Source organism: Bombus vosnesenskii, unplaced genomic scaffold (genome assembly GCF_011952255.1).
Source record: "Bombus vosnesenskii isolate JDL3184/JDL3185 unplaced genomic scaffold, Bvos_JDL3184-5_v1.1 scf7180000013410, whole genome shotgun sequence".
Taxonomy (NCBI): domain Eukaryota; kingdom Metazoa; phylum Arthropoda; class Insecta; order Hymenoptera; family Apidae; genus Bombus; species Bombus vosnesenskii.
Window position 1 is genome coordinate 301,761 of NW_022883032.1, and position 19,247 is coordinate 321,007.

Consider the following 19,247-nt stretch of genomic DNA (forward strand, 5'->3'; position numbering starts at 1 on the left):
GAAGAAATTCTTCTGAATGTCAATGTCTTAGAGCTCAAAGAGCTCGGTCATCGGCATGATCCTGAACCCTCAGGGCTTGCTTCGATGGTACGGGGTTAGTAAGGTCATCGAGTGTGGGAACCAAGCAGCACGATGACGACGATGACGCCACCGCGTGACGTCATCCAAGACGCGGAGAAAAAGAAACCGCGTGAAAGAGCTCGCAAATCGGAATGCCGGCATGTGACTCAGCCTGTTCCGGTATACGGCAATGAGTCGTTCCGTTCATTCCCGGGTGCCCTTCTAATTAGAGCAGGCTGAAAATAAACACGAGTCGTTCGCTTTTAATTGCCACGCTAGACGTTGCTCTCGCCATGTCGGCACTGTGTCGTTGACGACAAGCGCGTTTAATTACGTTTTCTTCCCTTCTCCTCTCCTTCTTTTTCCTTTTTCTTCATTGTACTCTCATTTATCGGCGTGACGAGTTAGGAAGAAATGGATATTAACACGTTAATTGCCGCTGACGTAATACGTGTTACACTTCTTTATGACGAGGTATATCGATTACAATTTATAATAATAATTCCGAGAAGCGGAGAATATTATGTATTTGTTAGACGAATAAAAATTTAATAAACTAAACTATTTTTGTATTTATAATTCACGATAGCTAACTTTAAACATTTAGAAGCTCTTTTCGCACTTGCTCCAATTAACGTATGTGTCGTTCCAAATTCAATGGTGATTTGATGGTAAAATGAAATTCGGCAAAAGAATTTCTTAGATCAAAATACTATTTAAAATGCAGATATGTATATTATCTTTGTGCGCGAATGTATTAATTTTGAAATATTCTTAATTAGTTCTCGATCAAATTTAATTGCCAAATTTCATATCTTCTATTTGTTAGTAGGATAGGAGTAGATTTCTCTGTAGTTTCCGTAAGTTGCAAAGTTGTTAATGTAAGTTTCAGTTCATTCTGGGAAATTAATTTAGGAATTGGTAGAATGGAGGAAAGTTCTTGAGTTGAATATTTGTTGGAAGTGGATTTGATTTAATGTTTTACTTGAAAAGGAGTTGCAAAAGAAAAGAATGAGAATTTATCGGGGATTGCAGTTTCATTTTAATCCGAACATCGGTGTCTTTTCGAGCAGAATGCTCGATCGATAGCCTGGGTTCGACTTCGAGCACACTCGATTGCATCTCGTTTCAAAGTTAATCTGGAATATTCCATATCATAGTCGATATCTTCAGAACTGGAAGCTCCAGTTTCTCTAGCATCTAGAAAATTTCTATAAGACCTCTTCGCGAAATTCAATTCGACCACTGATAATAACATAGACATTTTAATAGACCTTTTTTCTAATTTCGATTTCAAATTTCATACATTGAAAAACCTTCTATTCAATTTTTTATTAATCTGACGCTAAGAAAATTCCTCACTATAGTTTTTAATAATTCTTGACTTAATTGACTATACACCGGGTTTCGTTTATTTTAAAAATTTTTCTCAGACTTTTGTTTTTTTGCATCTCACAAATTTCAATAAGGAATAAAGCGTGCCAATGATTTTGTACAAAAAACTAACTTGGAAAACAAAAGCGAAATTTCTGGGCTATCAGCAACGATCTAAGTGACTAAAAAAATCTACACAACCTTTAGTAAACAATATATTTAGCGTAGAGTGATGAAATATAGGGGTAAGTAATTGATCAAGATTAGTTTAACCCAAATAACATAGACACGAAGAAGCTTCTATAAACTCGTCTCTGAATGTTCTATGTCCCATTTTAACCAATGTACAATAACTCTTTCGACACATTACAAATTGCACCGATGTCTCACAATGCTCGAAATGACAGATATCAGTCTAGCTCATGTTCGCCAAAGGTTCGCCAGCGTAAAACGCACGAGGCGAACATTCACAATGGTTGCACAACTATTTAGAAAACAGACATACAAGCTTATGTACGCAGGCATCGTCGCCGATGCAGTCGGCACTAATTTAATATTCTCCTTCCTCAAAACGACAGCCGTGACAACGGGCTCGCGTCGAGTCACGACGCAGAAACAATTCTCTTCGAGTAGAACGTCCGGCACGCAACGATCGCGATCTCCATGATATCTGACACTTTCCCGCCGTGCTCACCGTGCTATTTCTCTATTCATCGATTTGCAATTTGTTTCGGAGAAATATCCCTTCTTTCATGCACGTGAGCTCTAGGCCACAATAATTTATTAACTGATAATATTATCGAATTGAGAAGAGGTAAGTTGTAAGTGTTATAGACTTCTCTTTTGTAATTTCACAATTTTACGTTAGATAGGATACTTATCATATTATTATAGGATAATTATCAGACTTATTCCAATTATGTAAGAGAATCTATTAGTATAAATACATTGTCGTGCATAAGTATACTTTGCTTGATTTTGTATTAACATGAATATTATTTACATATACATGAATATTAGTAAAATATATGAATTAATGGCGAACTAGAATTTTTGATCGATTTTAAATATTATTGTTAGAATTACTCACGATAGTTCGTCTATCAATTATTCAAAAGAACCTTCTTTATTTTATCTACGAAGATAGTGAACTCCTTTTAAGTGACAAAACTGCCTCATAACGCTTTATTGCATATTGTAACTTATGAGAGTAAGTTTTATCGCGTTATAATGTCCTATATGTCAGCTCTAATGAAATATAAAATCATACTTAACTAAAATAATACTAGATTATATAGCATTAAAAAAGCAAGTATCCATACACTTGTAAGTTCTGTAATAATATTATTTCAATTATGCAAGAAGATCTGCAGCACATCAAATACTCAACAAACAACACGAAAGACCACAAAATCAAGATATAATAACTCTACAATCATTCTTTTCAAGAATATTTTCCTTCAAGTTACACACATATATATATATATAAACGTGTTCACATCCTAGGAACACTAATCGACGACTAATTCGTCGACTGTTCCTATAATGGTAACGTTAACACGTACAAGCGAAGAAACGAGTAATTTCGATTACGGGGACACGATGATTGATACCGACAACGGTTTGGGAACGAGCGTACACCGAAAGAGTACTCCGACGTGGAAGGGACATTTGTCAGGGTTCACGTTAATTTCATACGACTGGTTAGGTGGACGATGTTAAAGAGAGGAATCGAACGTGCCGTATGAATTCGATGCATACGGAATCAGGGAAGAAGGAATAATTCTTGTCGAGTGAAGCTGAGGGGCAAAAAGAGGAGATGAAGATCGTGTCGTTCTCGAGCTCGAAGAAAAAGTGATGGATAAAGGAACGGGGACAGTGGAGCTCGTGCTACATGCGGATGGAAAAAGGAAGGTGAATTCGTGGAGAACGAACGTAAAGGGAGAAGGAATATCGATGTAAGAAAGAGCGATAGAGAGGCATACGAACGACTGTACACTGTCGCGAGTTCGTATTAACTTTAACGAGTGACGGCCCACGCGACGGTTCGATGGGTCGAAGGTCAACCAGACGTGAGAATCTTCGTGGATTCTTCATTTCCGTGGCCTTCAGAGTGCCGACACGCCGTGAAAGCGGAGATTCACGCCTCTCTCAAGAGATATCACTCGCTTCTCTGCCGTGTGACGCTCGTTAGAAATTGAAATGGGAATCGAAGCTGCCGATGTCTATTATTTCGCGTACGACGTGTAGGCGGCCGCGATTCAATGCTGAAGATCGATGGAAAGTTTACCGTAATGCCGCGCTTTCGACCAGGGAAATTCTTGTACCATAGTTTTGCGTTGCTCATCGGCCCTCTTTCGCTTTATCGCGAAGGAAAGAAAAGGTGTTGAAGAGAAGCGTTTCAATTTGTTTGATATAGAGATTTGAAGTTGCAGGTGCAAGGTATGCTTTCATTCGATGGAAAAGGAAGTGAATATAAAACGATAAACAATACATATAGAAAAGATGTCGTGTACTGGTATATACCTCTCTTTTCCAATGAAGTTTTTTATTAGGTTGTACATTTCAACTTTGGTCTTGATAAATTAATATAGATATAAATAATTTAATAGATACAATGGTATACAAATACCTTTGTAATCGTTGTACATATATAACAGAAATCGTGATCTTTTCTTGCATTAACAGGTTGTCCTACGTTTCAATTGTATCGTAAATATTTTTTAAAAATAGCTTTTCCATTTTTTCCCATGTGGTTCCCAGAATATCTACAAGTAGCAAAAATATATTGGACATTTTTTGTGACTTGTATCAAATAAAAACTTTTTCTCCCGATCCTATTAATTTATCTTTTTATCTTGGCCATATTACGTTCTTTATACAGATCATTAAATCCCTGATATATCGAAAACCTCTCTACACAATAACGTCCCAGATGCCTGACATTCGTTCAACATTCTTCCTTGCCTCATGTTCCACATCTTCCCACTAACCGCATAATATCAAGAATCTGTTCTCCGATCATATTCTTCGATCGCAAAAAAAGAGAGTCATGACATCGCGCAAACGAAATTCCTCGCTATCGAAATCACTTCCAATTTAACGTAAAACACTCGTTCGTAATAAAACGTCCACCTCTTGTCGATGAAAAAGCGCAAAGGGAAAATAAACAAATCCGCGGAGAAACCTTCTTCGCGATACTTGGTTCGGTTCAAGCGAAGGTCAAGCACGCTCGTTAGACATGCGATTCGGTCTGCTCCATCCACGGTTGGCGATATTCTCGCGGGTTTCATAATTACTGTGCCGCTGGTCTTTTCAGAGCGGTTCCGCCGCCAAGGAGCCGCTGATTGCAAAGGTGTAGCTTGTTATCCGTGCTAACGAGCGCACACGTGCGCCAGTTTCGTTCGTTATCGTAAAAACGGGCCTGAGAACGAGCCGCGATGTTCCGGCTGCAACGGTGGACGACGTCCACTAAACGGAAGCTCTCCCCATCGAGTACGTTGGTTCGATGTGTACCCCGTGATACCTCGCTCGTTTCTAACTTTTTTACCGCGTGGTCAGCCCTGCCCCGCCAGCAGCGATGATTACGCATATAAAAATGTAATTTCTCACCAGTAACGCGGAGCAGCGAGCGATGCGTGTGGTCTAGCGTGTGTGTGGCCGGGACCGAAATTTACGATTAAAAATCAACGACACGGTGGCCGGGGTCGTAAACCCCGATGGTAAGCACCAGCCTTCTCTCACAAAGAGATCGATTTGTCATTACGAAACGTTTCCACAAAGACGCCAATATGGGTACACGCACATTCTCACACGCGTGGACACAGGTACACTATCGTGCACAAGTCTGCTGTACACACTCGAGGGCGAACATCCCCAAGTAGAAGTTGCCGATTTTGATAAAACTTACATCATCGTTTATGAGTATTCGGATATTCTTATGGATTTGCGGTAACAATAGATTGGTTTTGTCAAGTATACATCGTAATCGTGAGTTATTAATTTGCAGCAATATTTCAGACTCAGGAAGTTGTTCAAGTTGTTGAATCGGTAGACAATTAGATATGATAATTTCAAATATTCTTACGATTTTCTTATATGAATTTGGAAATGTAGAAGCAGTTAGGTGTACGTTATTTCCCCCTCTCGCACAATTTTTTAGCGAATCAATTATTTTAAGAGAAACTGGAATAGTTTTATTGAAATCATTTTTTCTAGAACGAATAATTCTAATAAATTCAAAATAATAAAACTGGTTAGTCATTGGAACAGAAATTGATTTCAACTTATATGAATTGAAGTTTCATTAGAAAGAATATTTCGTATACTCGAATGTAGTATAAGTGCAATAGAAATAAATGATCCATACAACTACAAAATGAATTTGACACTCCATCGCTATACGTATACCAAAAGCAAAAGTAAATTATATTTAAATTATATTTTTGCGATTCTATGGTAGATCTACGTTAATAAAAATGGTATTCAAAATTAGCGAGATTCTGGTGACTTATGGATGAGACTGTATATACGAGAATGGTCACAGTCTTTGGTTCCCTTATTTCCTCGAGCGTTCCGTTGATTTACGGGAGTCGACTGTGGGGCTCCGTTTAGCGAGATTGTGTAAGCCACTTAATCATTCGGCCCGGTTACCCTTTAACCGTTTGGCGATTTCGACTTCCGGATGAACGTATGATTATCGGTTCTCTCGCCGCAGATCGAACTGGCTCGCTCCGATGAACTTAGAAATCCGTGGTTACGTAGCCGACCCTTTGAGATTTACCGTTTTCGCGTTTCATTGGCCAATTTGTGGCGGCCTTTCTGAACCATCGGTGCAACGTCGAGTTGAAGCGGGACCGATCGACACGCGGTGAAAGTTTGCGGGGAATTGGAGTTTTCGGGTTTCCCGCACGGTTTTCGACGGATTTTCTGGTCAAAGTATTTTACGTTTAATCGATTAGTCAAGTCTAGCTTAACAGTTTCTTTGGCTGAGGGGCGTTGAAAGGTTAAATTCGGAGTATTATAAGTGTTTTTGGTTGAGGGATAGTCACAGTAAACTTTATTAATTTAATAGAAGTTATACCTAAATTGGAAATTAAGAAAATATTAAAATTTGTAATTCTAAACATTGAAATAGTATTGTTGTATCTTTCCATTAATTTTCTGATTTTCTGATTTTCCCAATTGATTTCGCATCATGAAAGGTATTACGCTAGAACTCCATTTATCATAGTGTGAGTTCACGCAATATGAGTTCACTAGTTGGAATAAAAAATTCTTCTTCAAAGATCCTTCTCTGCAGTTACGATAATATAACTTTGCGATTTAAAGTGTGACGGACACGGAAGTTACAATGGTAAATCTATGGTTCGATATTGTTAAATTCGTATGGGACTTGACCAGAGTTTTGAAACATCTCAGCATGAAAACTTTAAATCTTCCTGCATTCTACCGCCAAATATACCTCAGAGAGACGACCGTCCTAATTGATTATAGCGTCTATTTCCGGAAATTCGAAGACACTTCTATCCGTGTCAAAAATGCCATAGTGAACTGTGGCAGTTAGTCACAGAGCACAAGACTGTTCTGAAAATGTAGACTTTTGGGTTAAAATACGGTAGTTGTTTTTTTTCCTGCTGCCGAGCTTATTGTTAGCTCTGTGGACCGGAAAATAAAGATTTATGTGTTTACCGGCTGTGGACACTCGTTTCCTCTGGTATACGGTATTTGCGTTACTTTTTCTCTTCTTCGCCCCAGCAAAGGGGTAAGACGCGATAAAAATATAAAGTCGCCGACTTTTATGGCACGAAGAATTTTTAACCCTTACAAAATTCTTTCTGGCGGAAGGGTTACCGAGGTTCCTCTGCGTTTCTCAGTCAAAATATTGCTTTATTGAGGTGCTACCCCTAATTCCGGTAAAGGATTTCCCGAACGAACGGGTTGACTTCTAAAATAACGAAGAAAAAAAATGTCCGAAACGTTAGCCTGCGCTGACTTTGATGTTTTGCAGTTAACTTTAATATTTTAGTGGAATTCCATAAACGCTTGAAAGGGTTACAGTTAGGTCCTCGTTAGAAAATCCCAAGCTTAGAGTCGGAGTTTGACGTTAACTAGTTGTAAAACATTCCATCCATCACTTTCACCTTCTTGAAAATTTTCTTCGTATCTCTTTTTCTCTCCCATCTTTTTTTTCGCGATGCATATACCATTAATTTTATTTTCACCATTGATAAAACGTCGACAGTTCCTTTGCAAGATTCGAGCGTCTTTGATAAAACTAGGGTGCATCTCTAAAGCTTACGGTACCTAGCTTCGTAAAAAAAAAGTTGCAAAAAATATTGACCTTTTAACCGTAAAGTTAACGGATTCCACGGCTGACACATTTTTTTCATTGAGAGCTACTGGAAATCGGTACTTTCGTTCCTAACTCGGGCTTTTTTGTCCACGATAGAATATAGATTTCTAAAGGATGAATAATAATAATAAAGGATGGACTGTTTTGTTTGTGTTGTTTTTAGTAGGAAAATTCTATAGGAAGTTTAACCCGTAATAAAGGTAGAAATATCGAAGAAAATAGAGTCTAAGACACGTTGACTGTTGCAAAGTTAGCTTTCGGTTAGGATTTAGTAATAAATAAATACATAGTTTCATCTTTATTCAACTTGATTTTTTTTTTACTTTACTCATTGTGAAGCGTTTGAATCTTCTTGTTTAATATTCTTCCTTCTTATATTTAAAATACTATATTCAATTCATTTACCTACCTACCTATCTAGCTATATATGTTAACTTAGCTAAGATAAAATTGATCAATGTCATCACGCCTTCATCTCCTACTTATTTTCTACTTTCTCTCTAAGAAACATTAATTTATTATTCATGATACCTCGATTGATCGATCGTGGCAACTGCTTTTGTAATATTCCCATTTTTTAATGAGATGAATTATAGAAAGTTTTAAGTTTCCTACTTGTAATACGTACAACATGCGTGACAAGTTGCAGATCTATGTTTCTCTATCGAAAACTATGGACACAAATTTAAAAAGGGTTAACCTTTTGAGCGCTATGGACGCATATATGCATTTATCAATTTGTTCGACCTCCCTCACGCTTGAGATTCTTTCTTTAGTGTATGAGATGATACATGTGCATTTCTTAGCACGGCAATAAACACAAAAGTGAAAATTTGGTTATTTTCTATATTACACCGCGAGAGTTGTGATGGCGAATAATATCCCTTTGGAATTCGCTGTTGCCGCTATGGCGACATTAACAGCTCCATTGTCGCTGCTGTGGCAACATTGTAAGTACAATTGTAAATAGTCTCGGAGTAACTGATAGCCTATAGTGAAAATAATTCGCAGTTTCTGGTAGGTCATCGGGGTGCTCGAGGTGCAAAGGGATATTATAATAGTTCCGTTTATAAATTATTATATTATATTTTATTAAAAAAAGTATTCCGTCGCCGCTAGGCGCGTGTTCGTCCACGTGGATTGTTTCCGCCGGAAGTATTCAATACTCAAAGGATTAACTAAAATCTTTGTCTGTTCAACAAATGCAATACACCAATCATCCAAAACGCGAGGAAGGAAAAAGAAACAAGCTCTCGTTCAAAGTATAACAAAGAATTCCTTAGAAACATCAAAACATTGTCCGTTTAACGAACCATGCGGTTCATTTGTGGCTCCTTTAATTACGTAATTCGACCCGGCGCCAGAAGAAGAAGCGAGCGAGTGAAGGATCGATCGACGAAAGAAAAAAGAGCTCTCGAGCTCTCACTATGGAAGAAGCGAAGTTTGGACTTCCATTTGCTGGTCGATTCATCTGATCTTTATAGGCCGTAAAAGGTGTCGGAAACACGAAAACTGCGGCGCACCGTGCGCCATTGCCGCCGTGTTATTTACGCGTTTTATACGTCAGTCTGAACACGATGGAAACGCCCATCACACAAATTACACGAGGTACACACCGCTACCACGCACCTGAGCGTTTCTCAGCGGCGCAGCGACGCAATCGAGGAACCAAATGGACGAAAATTGACGAAAAAGCGGCCACCAAGAGATAGGAACACGGGACGAGAAGACGGAGAAATAATGCGAGAGACGATTTGACGGCACATTAACTTTCAGTTAGCCGTACACGTAAAAGAATCGTAATTTAAATCGTAAAAAATTGCACTCACCGTTTTCTGCATCTGAGATTCCTTTATATTTTTACTAAGTGTCACTCGAGAAAGCATTTGGGTAAATTGTGATCTTGCTCGAAGCAAGAGGCTCGGGGCATGAAAGAAGAAAAAGTCGGGCCTTGCTCGAAATTCGGTCGCTCTTGGTGGCGATGACGCTTTCTCAGAATGGCCCGACGACAAGCCGAAAATAATTACGCCAAAGTCCTCGGTTGGACAACAAGAGTACCTCATCTAAAATGTAACACCGTCGCGGGGACGGAATAGAAAACAGGCCGTAGTCGGTCGACTCGTAAATTAGGAAATACAACCTATATTCTATGTCCAACAAAGAGCACTGATTTAAACTGTAACTGCGAGGAGAAACAGATCCCACGACCCTGTGTTACGTTTCGGCGTAATAAATTATTTTTCACCTCGAAGCATCCTCCGTTACGCACGCAAAGACACGAGTCTTTAAAAACGTGGAAGGTTGTAAAATTCGAGGTCTGTTTTCTGTAACTGTATCGAGAAACGGATTAAAAGGTATTAAACCAATTTTTAAGGAAATTTACAACTGGAGTACCAACAGAATACACACCATTTACGCAAACTTGGTAAAAATGGTTCAAGACCGTGGCCACTTTTAGGTCTTTCGTTCATTCTTATTGAAATTTCTCCAGTTTTTACGGTCCCTTTCTCTGGTCGTAAGGTTAAGCGATCGCTTTTTCTAGGATAGATCGACAACGTGTTAAAAAATAAAATTCAATAACGCGAATTGATGGAAGATGAAGTTGTATATAAACTGGTATGCCGTTGAATTAAAGATAAATGTCTCTTAAAAGAATGTTGGAAATTTCAAATTAATAATGTTAATGATTTAGGATTTATAAAAACACGTACAATTTCGTCTGCTAATTAATTTGGACACGAAAATATTTCTTCCAGTATCCAAAGTCATGGAACGAAAATGGAAAACTAACATGGAAAAACTAACCTTCTTCGACTCAAATTCATTTACTTTCGAAAGAGGCGAAAGGCTTCTCTAGGCAACGAAGGCTTCGCTCGTATCTCATTGAATGCGACAGTAGCCCCTTCCCTGTTAAACCGAGAAATCCGGTTTGACGTTTAACTAGAGTAGATATTTGCCTGGCCATCGTCTAGAATAAATTTCAATCAGTTCCAGCCTTTCTAACAGTTCGTTGAATGGAAGGGGAGAAAGGGTCGAAATGGGATTTCCTTTGAGGGAAAAGGATTTTAACCTTGGCCGTCTGACACGAGAGTTTATTATTTTATGCAACTGGAGCACGCTTCGCTATTGTGCTAAGGATATTGTCTTTACGACGTAATTGTAGGTTAGGGTTAAAAATTTTTCACCCTTTTTGTGAAATATGAGAGAAAAGGGCCGAATTTATGGAGGACCAATATTATTCACAGCTGAGTCTCTGCTCCAGTTGTAAATAACACTTTCGGGTAAGAATTGATTTTTCTGGCGTTTCTTAGAACGAGTGTTGTCTCGCACGTTGCTCAACAACCCCTCCGACCAAGTGCCTGTAAATATCAAGAACTGTTCGAAGGTTTACCTCTTTCCGGGTTAATTTTTCTCAGGGTCGTCCTCAAAATGCGATCGTGTCACTTCAAGAGACTTCAACATTACTCGAAATGTTATTTTCATTTCCGGTAAGAGTTCTTCGACTGTTCCAAGTATGAAGGAAACATTTAAATAATGTACTTTTTACGCATTCCTTTACGCAATACTTCTTGCTCACAATCTATCTTCGTACAATTTAAAGTTTTCTACGATCGTTAGTGTGATTCTTGATGACTGCATGTTGCTTCTCGGAGAGGAATTAACCCTTTAAGAACATACTAAATTTTAAAAAACTGTGTCGATATAAAACACTTTTGTGTGTGTGTGTGTTTCATTATTTTATTATGTAAATACTTATAGAAACATAACATAATCTATTCTTTTTAAGAAATTGTGATAAGTTATATAAGATATTTAAAATGCAGTTAGGTAATAAAATTAACGGTGAAATTAGGATGAAATTTTTCTGAAGGTTTTTGTACAATTGTACTCGATGATTCTATGCTACTTTTTAATCTTTTTATTTTTTATTCTTTTGATATTTTCCGATATTCTTATTATTTTCATCGTGTTTTTATTATTCATTGTTCTATTAAGTAGATTTCATTTTGCTGAGTTTTTTGTGCCTATCACGATAATCTCGTATGAAAAACTGGCTTACTGTTTATCAAACTTGTTTTATCTCTTGATTCATCGTTAACATAATCATCCTCGGTTTTTAAGAACGTACCCGGAAAGATTTTTATATGAAGTTCTCGACTCAAGGGGAGAGACAGGTGAAGACTTTGAATACATCTCAAGGTTGACATCTTTTTTTTTTCACAGATAAAAGTATTGCGTCTTTCGTATTATAAAATGACAGCTACAAACGCATCAAGGCTGAATTCCCAACGGTATACTTACATAATCATAAGCTACAATCACTTCCTCATCACCATCATCCATCGCAATTATTACACCTTGTTCATTTTATTCTTAGTACAATAAAGGTGTCTTTTTGTTATTAGTATGGCGATATGATCTGTCAAATCAACCAGTATCATTATTTCCACACAAATTTATTTCAATCTTTAACTTTTTAAGGTTTTCGTTTTCAATTCGTTCGAAGAATGCATACCTATCTTTTAATTACAAAGGATTTCGTTAAAAAAGTTATGTAGCGGCACATGAGTGCCTTGAAGTATCAAGATCGTTATGATACACGTAATGTAAGAATAAATAAACTCCGAGCAAGACAATGTCGCCGCTACGTGCAACGGTCGAACAAAGACGAATTTGAATTTTCCGACTCTCCCCCGACCAGTATAAACAAGCAGACGCGATCGCAAGGAAATGAGTTACAGTCAGTTGTCGGTCAGCTATCAAACAGTTATCAACGAATTATCAGCGATCTAATTAACGAGTCATTAGCGATCCTATTTTACGACTTATACACTGTCTTACGAATCGGTTAATACGAGGGTCTTTGCGAACATTATCTGTATACTAATTTATCATTTTAAATATATTCGACGGTTTCAACAACGAGCAATCTCATCCATTATACCTCATCGATCAACAATCTTCTACACATAAACCTCTACAATTATAAAAATAATCTCGATATTAATGGGAATTAATTCCTAACGAATGATAAATATTCCTTTATTCATCCTCTCTTTCATTATTTATTTTTATTCTCAACGTAAACAACCAAATCAAATTTTTCTTAAATTGAATTTTCCCATTTCGCTTGTCCCAATTACACTCAATTCCCACAAGATGACATGGAATTGCAGATTCCAGGATTGCATCGCACGAAAATTCTATTCGACGATCGTTTTACATTCCACCATTCCTCTCCAATTTCCCATTACATTACATCTGTTCAATAAACCCCGGCGAATTACACATGTATAAAAGTTTATTGGCCCGACTGTCGGCCAATATAAATTCGAACGATGCAATGATTTTCTGCGTCATTCATACCTGAACGTGCTGGCTACGGGAGGTCAGTCAGGGTCTTCCGTGACCGACCTGCTTCGACGTTGCCTCTATTAAGCCAATAATGACGCCAGACCCGACAAATACAGGCAAATGTAATTCAGACCGAGTCAAGGAGACGACCTCGAGAAACTCGGGCCGCGAGTTTTATGGTAAAAATGCTTTCGTTTCTGGAACAGATTTTTATGATTTTTGCAGCGACGATTTTACGAGAGGATCGAAGCCATAACATTTTTGTAGATCGGTGAATTTTTTCCCAAAAGAACTGGCCGACCTTAGGAGGCCGGTCGATTCTTTTGTAACAGCGGTTCTGGACATTATTTTAGGTCTCACGGGTACCTTCTTCGGTACAGTTTTTCGCGTTATTACGGTCATCCAAATAAAACTCAAAAATTCAGAGCGGCGTTACTGTGTTCCGGACATTTTTAAACGAAACAAGCTCGTAATATTATATTGGTCCTAGGACTAGATATATAGCTTCATTGTAGTTCTAGTAATTTTTCTTTTTCTTCTTTTTACTGTTTTTCTCGCTTATATATGATGTAACGACGGTACCATAGAGCGGCCAGGTCGCTGTATTTTGTCGTAAAAATTCGTTTTCCGAAAATAAGAATGGCCAACTTGAAGACGCGCGAGTGTTTTCAGCACACTCCAGTTTTTACTATTATTAGAGTAACTTTTTTCTTTCACCGTTTCAAGTGGAGCGTGGCATGGCACGCGTCTTCTCCGCTCTCTTTTTTCGATTTATTAGACCTGCGCCATGACCGAACTGCCCCTGTTTGACTTTTGCTCTCTTTTTTTGTCCTTTTTTTCTTTTAGGTTTTCTTCATTGTGGTTGGAGTCACGGGAAGGCCGTAATCGAGAAGAGCCAGTACTCGATACGAATATAATGAGACAGTATCACGAACCCTTCTATATAGTACTCTTGTAGCGAGGGTCGTGTTCCGGTTTGAAACTCTCACAGCGGCTCCTAGCTCGATAGAAACGCTCGAAATTGAATGTCACGCTCTCGAGGGAGCGCCGCCTGGTCTCGTTCGAGTTTTCCGCGCGATAAATCCCACTAACGAATATATTTCATCGATTGGGGGTGGAGATGAGGGCCATTGGCTCATGGCGTTACGCTGATGGTTCGATGGCAGCGATTGCCGTAGGTTGGTTTATGATTCATAACGTTATTTTACGTGGTTACAAAAAATAAATGGACAAATAATGGAGTAAATATCAATTGACATTAGCGTTATATACTTAAGCTTTTTTTTATTATACCGGGTAAATGACGAAGCGCCATCGGTTTAATTTAATCAGATTTATCAGATTCATATTTATCAACTCTTTTTTTTTTGTAGGATTTTTCAAGGTCACTTTCGGTTTTTCTTTAAAGACGAACCTATCTTTTGTACCTGCCATTTGGTGGATATTGAGAGAAATTCGTCAAATATCAGAACAGATCTGTTTTTTGTCTGAATTTGAACATCAATTTAATTAAGTTAAAGAATATCTTTTTAACGATAACGGTAGCAGATCGTGAAGATTATTAAATTCTTACCGTATTGGTTGCATCAGGTTCGCTAACGCTGCTTTATGTTTCAGTTCTTCAATAATTCCGGTTACGATCTTTCAAATGACTACCATAAAATTTTTTATAATAACAATAACGGATGTGGAAAATGTTGCGAATTTTCATATTTGTTTCATTAATTTTATGTTTGTAGCGCCATACAAGTTTACCTCAAACTGAACTCATTTTTATGGTATTTTTGTTAATTTTACTGGAAATTTTAGAATTTTTAAAAGCGCAGAAATTTCAACAAACACATTTTTCAACGTAAAAAGTGAAAAATTAAAATAAATATATGAAGGGGAACAACTCGGCGAAGTTGACGTGATATAATAAAATGAATGGAAATATCTCGCAATATTCTTTTACAGCAGTATATTTTGTAACTTTTATGTTCTTTTCTGAGGATGAACATGTGGTTACAAAGATTAGAAGGGAATTCTCGGACAGAAGAAAGGCAGGACGAAAGTCGTCGCAATAAAAGTTCTTGCACGATTAATTAGTGTAGTCTCGTTTCTTAATATGTTCGTTATTTTTGTGGAGAATTTCACTGTTGCCAAGGAAAAGAGCAGTAATTAGCTGAGGAGAACTGTAATTTCTTGCCATGACAGGTGACGCGAACCTCTTATTATGACAATAGCTGGTTATTATACTGATTGCGCAAGAAATTCGCTCATTCGGCAAGCTTAATGAAACAGCTAATTAAGAAATAATGTTAAGTATATCGTTTCAGAAGAACACGCGCGAACGTCGTTGTACATATTACTCTCAATAATTTCGTCGATTATCCTTTAATTGATTATGAGCAACCTGAATCGCTGCTGTTCGATCAATAGGGCCAATTAAAACTTTGAAATTCAACCAGCAATCACAAACGTGACCAAATCAGTAGGAAACCGAGTGTACAATCGCTTAAGAGTTCAGAACGTGACTTTATTACATTAAATAAAATAAATCGATTAACAAAACATCCTAAATTCTGTTACAAAATTAAAAAAAAAAGTAACAGCAAGGGAGTTCTCTTTGTAGAATGATGGTATTCGAAATTTAATACGTATATTCTATCTTCCATTAGGTACAAGACTTTTCATACCTACTGACTACTCTATATTAGCATAATTCCTTTCTTTTTCGTAGTCACTCAACTGTCGACAAGCTATAAATTATAAAAAAGAGAAACTCGGCGATCCATAAAGAATTCAAATAAGGAACAAAAGATTCCAAATAGTGATGTATCTCTGAAATATGTTTAAATTTGTTTGAAATATCCAAAATTAGATACTACACATCGAAAGTCTCTATTTTATTTTATTATCCCGATCTATATACTATATATCTATATTCTATATCTATAGAACTATAAGCAAAAATTTTTCTCTACGCATTCTCAATATCTCCCTAATATCCAAAACACGTGGTTCTTAATTCCTATGAAAACTGAATTGTTCTATATGAAAGTAATAAGAACAGTGAAAAGCAGCAGTGGATCGTGACAGTTTTCCAACTGCAAAGGGATTTCCACTGGAGAGTTGTACGTGCGTGGTCCTTATTCACGAGAGCGTGAATTTTCATCGAGAACATCTCCCTGTTACGGATCTCTGAAATTAGCGAATCGTCCAGCGAATATTCAGCCAGTGGCTCACCGCGATTCCTAATCCCGTGCAGATCACCGATTTCAGCCGCTCTATCATCATCGACTTGCCATCGCAATCATGTTTTGCCCTCGGGAGAGGAAACACCAACGTATATGCCGATCGCGTGCGTGTATTCGTGTCTTCATTAATCTCGTAATCCGTTTCTCGATTCGAAACGCTCTCGTGACGCACGCACACGACTAGTCATAAGCTGTTTCTCGGTCACGAGGGTTCCACGCCGTCGTCCTTTTACCCGTGGATTTCATTTATTACTCGTAATTACTCGCTATCCGCTTTTCTCACGCTGCAGCAGTCGCAGTTCTCGATCAGTGAAATCGCGATTGATAAAACTGGTTTAAGCAAAAAGGAAGTAGTTTCCTTGTTGGAACGAGATATGTCTCTTTTTTGTGATAATATTTAAAGACCACAAGGAACAGATACGATAAAGCCAGGGATCCACTGGAAAACTAGGCTGAGCTATGCTATGTTATACTAACTTAAAAATATTCTCCCCGATCAGTATGTGTACGTTTCTAACAAAGGCTAAGGTAATAATAAGTTAAGTTTTAGCTTCATATTATTTATTTTCCATATGAGAACAATTTAAAAGTATAATAAAATCCTGTTAATCAATCGCACATTAGTGAAACTATTTTTTTATTAACACATTGTTGTCTTCTTACAAATAAACTCAAAATTTCGTGCATGAAGGTCATTACTAGTAGCATCAAATAGTCGGTCAACAACGTGTCATGCGTTTTTTTTTTTTAGAAATAGTTACGTCAAAAGTATTGATGTCAAAAGTATTGGTTATCATATTTTAAATGTTAGGTATGTCATACATTTTTTCAGAAAATTTCGTAAACTTCTCACTGATCGCTGAAAGGCTTAAATCTTTGAACCGAATAGGTTGTTCTTTTTAGTTATGAATATTAGGATACAATATCCTTTTTAATTTTAGACTAATGTAAATTGGATACTTAAAAGTTTAATATATTTTCCGTATTTTAAAGTAACTTAGAAATTGCTTTCTGAGTTAATAAGGTAGTTAGCAGGAAGTTAAAAAGTCTGTATCAGGGAACTCAAGTTTCCAAGTGATCATTTGGGAGGTCGATATGTACAGTTTATTAGATGATGCATAAAACTATATTAACAGAAATTATATAAACTTGAAAGAGACATCCATTACCTCTACAGACATTTTTACTAAGAATAATATCTCTCATTTTTTTTTAATTATTTTATTGTAACTGATTCTATCTAAAAATTCCTTCCTCAAGATAAAATCCTTAATCTTAATTAACAATTTCTGCAATCATTGAATCAAAGTTGCATCAGTTTCAATTAGATTAGATCGATTTTAGTTCTTGCAGATATAATTATTATATAGATCTTGACAGAAATCAAACGATACAATAAATATAAAGCTCCTAAATAAAATAACTATTATAATATATTCAAAGATCAACAAGCTACGTAACGAGATATCCCTGGTTAACAGATTAAAAAAGAACACTTGTCTCAAATGAAACATAGAATAGGTCTCTTCTTAAGCATTGAAGCATCAGCTCGGGAATCGCCGACAAAAAGATAGACTAAACAGGAGTTCCTGCTGGTTTTCGTAAATATCATTAACGCGCATTCACCCTTTCGACGACAGAAGGCTTTCTAAACGAAGATCTTGCCGCTCTTTGCTCCTTTTATGTGAAACAGATGTACCAAAATCTCGGACTGACGTTATAGTAACGGCTTCTGGTGCGTGTTAACGTCGGCGGGCGTCTTTTTCTAGAAGTTCCACATCGACCATGTTAAGGCTATTTCTCGGGTCGAGCTCTAATAGAGGCACTAGCTTATTTATTAGGAACAGAAGAGCGCCAATTACTCGTAAAAGACGTCGACCTTCTCGTTATTATTTCGTCATCAATGTTCGCGCCTTGCTGCAACACATCGTTCACTTCCGTCCGTTGAATTCGCCCTTTTTCCGCTTTCAAAAGCGTGTAATTTAGATGAAACACGTGCGAGTCACTTGTAATCACGTCGTTTGAACGGTTATTGTAACAGGAAACGGAGAAGAGAAATTAAGAAAATATGAAAACGATTAACACCCGAGTTTTCCTGTTTTAAAGTTGTTGGCAACTGCTCTTTAACCTCTTTCCTTACATCTTTAACGTTTTTGTTGAAAGACATTATTTGAGTCGGGAAATAGGAAATAAAATGAAAGATGCGGAGAATTTTATAAACACTTATTCAATTTATAACTTGGTTCTTCTTTTCTTTCTGCCTTTTTATGTTTATAAACTTTTCTCCGTTAAATCTTTTGCGTTAATATCGATCACAATTAGGTTATTAAAATAAGCAAGAAGCAAAGCTTTCCCTAATAAATTTTGTGGAATTATTTAATGCATTGATTCATCATTTTATGTGTCATCAATTGTTTTATATATGTATCAATTGTATAATGATTATATTGATGATATTATTTATTATAATTTTATATTTAAAGTTTTAGAATCTTAAAAGTTCCAAATCTCTCATAACTGTTTATGTATGATTGTATAACTTAAAAAATTCTAAATCCCTCGTCAATTTTTTATCCAAAATGCCTATAATTTAAAAAATTCCAGACCTCTTACAACTTTCTATTTTAAAAAATTCTGTTACAAGGCTGACGAATAATCAACAGTCGAATAAGATTTCACCTTTTACGTTTCGCCTCGAATAACCATCGATTATATTATATTGTATATATAATAAAGATCGATATTTTATTCTGATCCTCAGTAAACTAGAAATACTTTTCGCCAATAGCTCTAGTGGATTCTCGTGGCATCTCGCGGGAGACGAGTCGCAAAAAGTTCCCTCCTCGCGTTCCCGTGCACGGCGA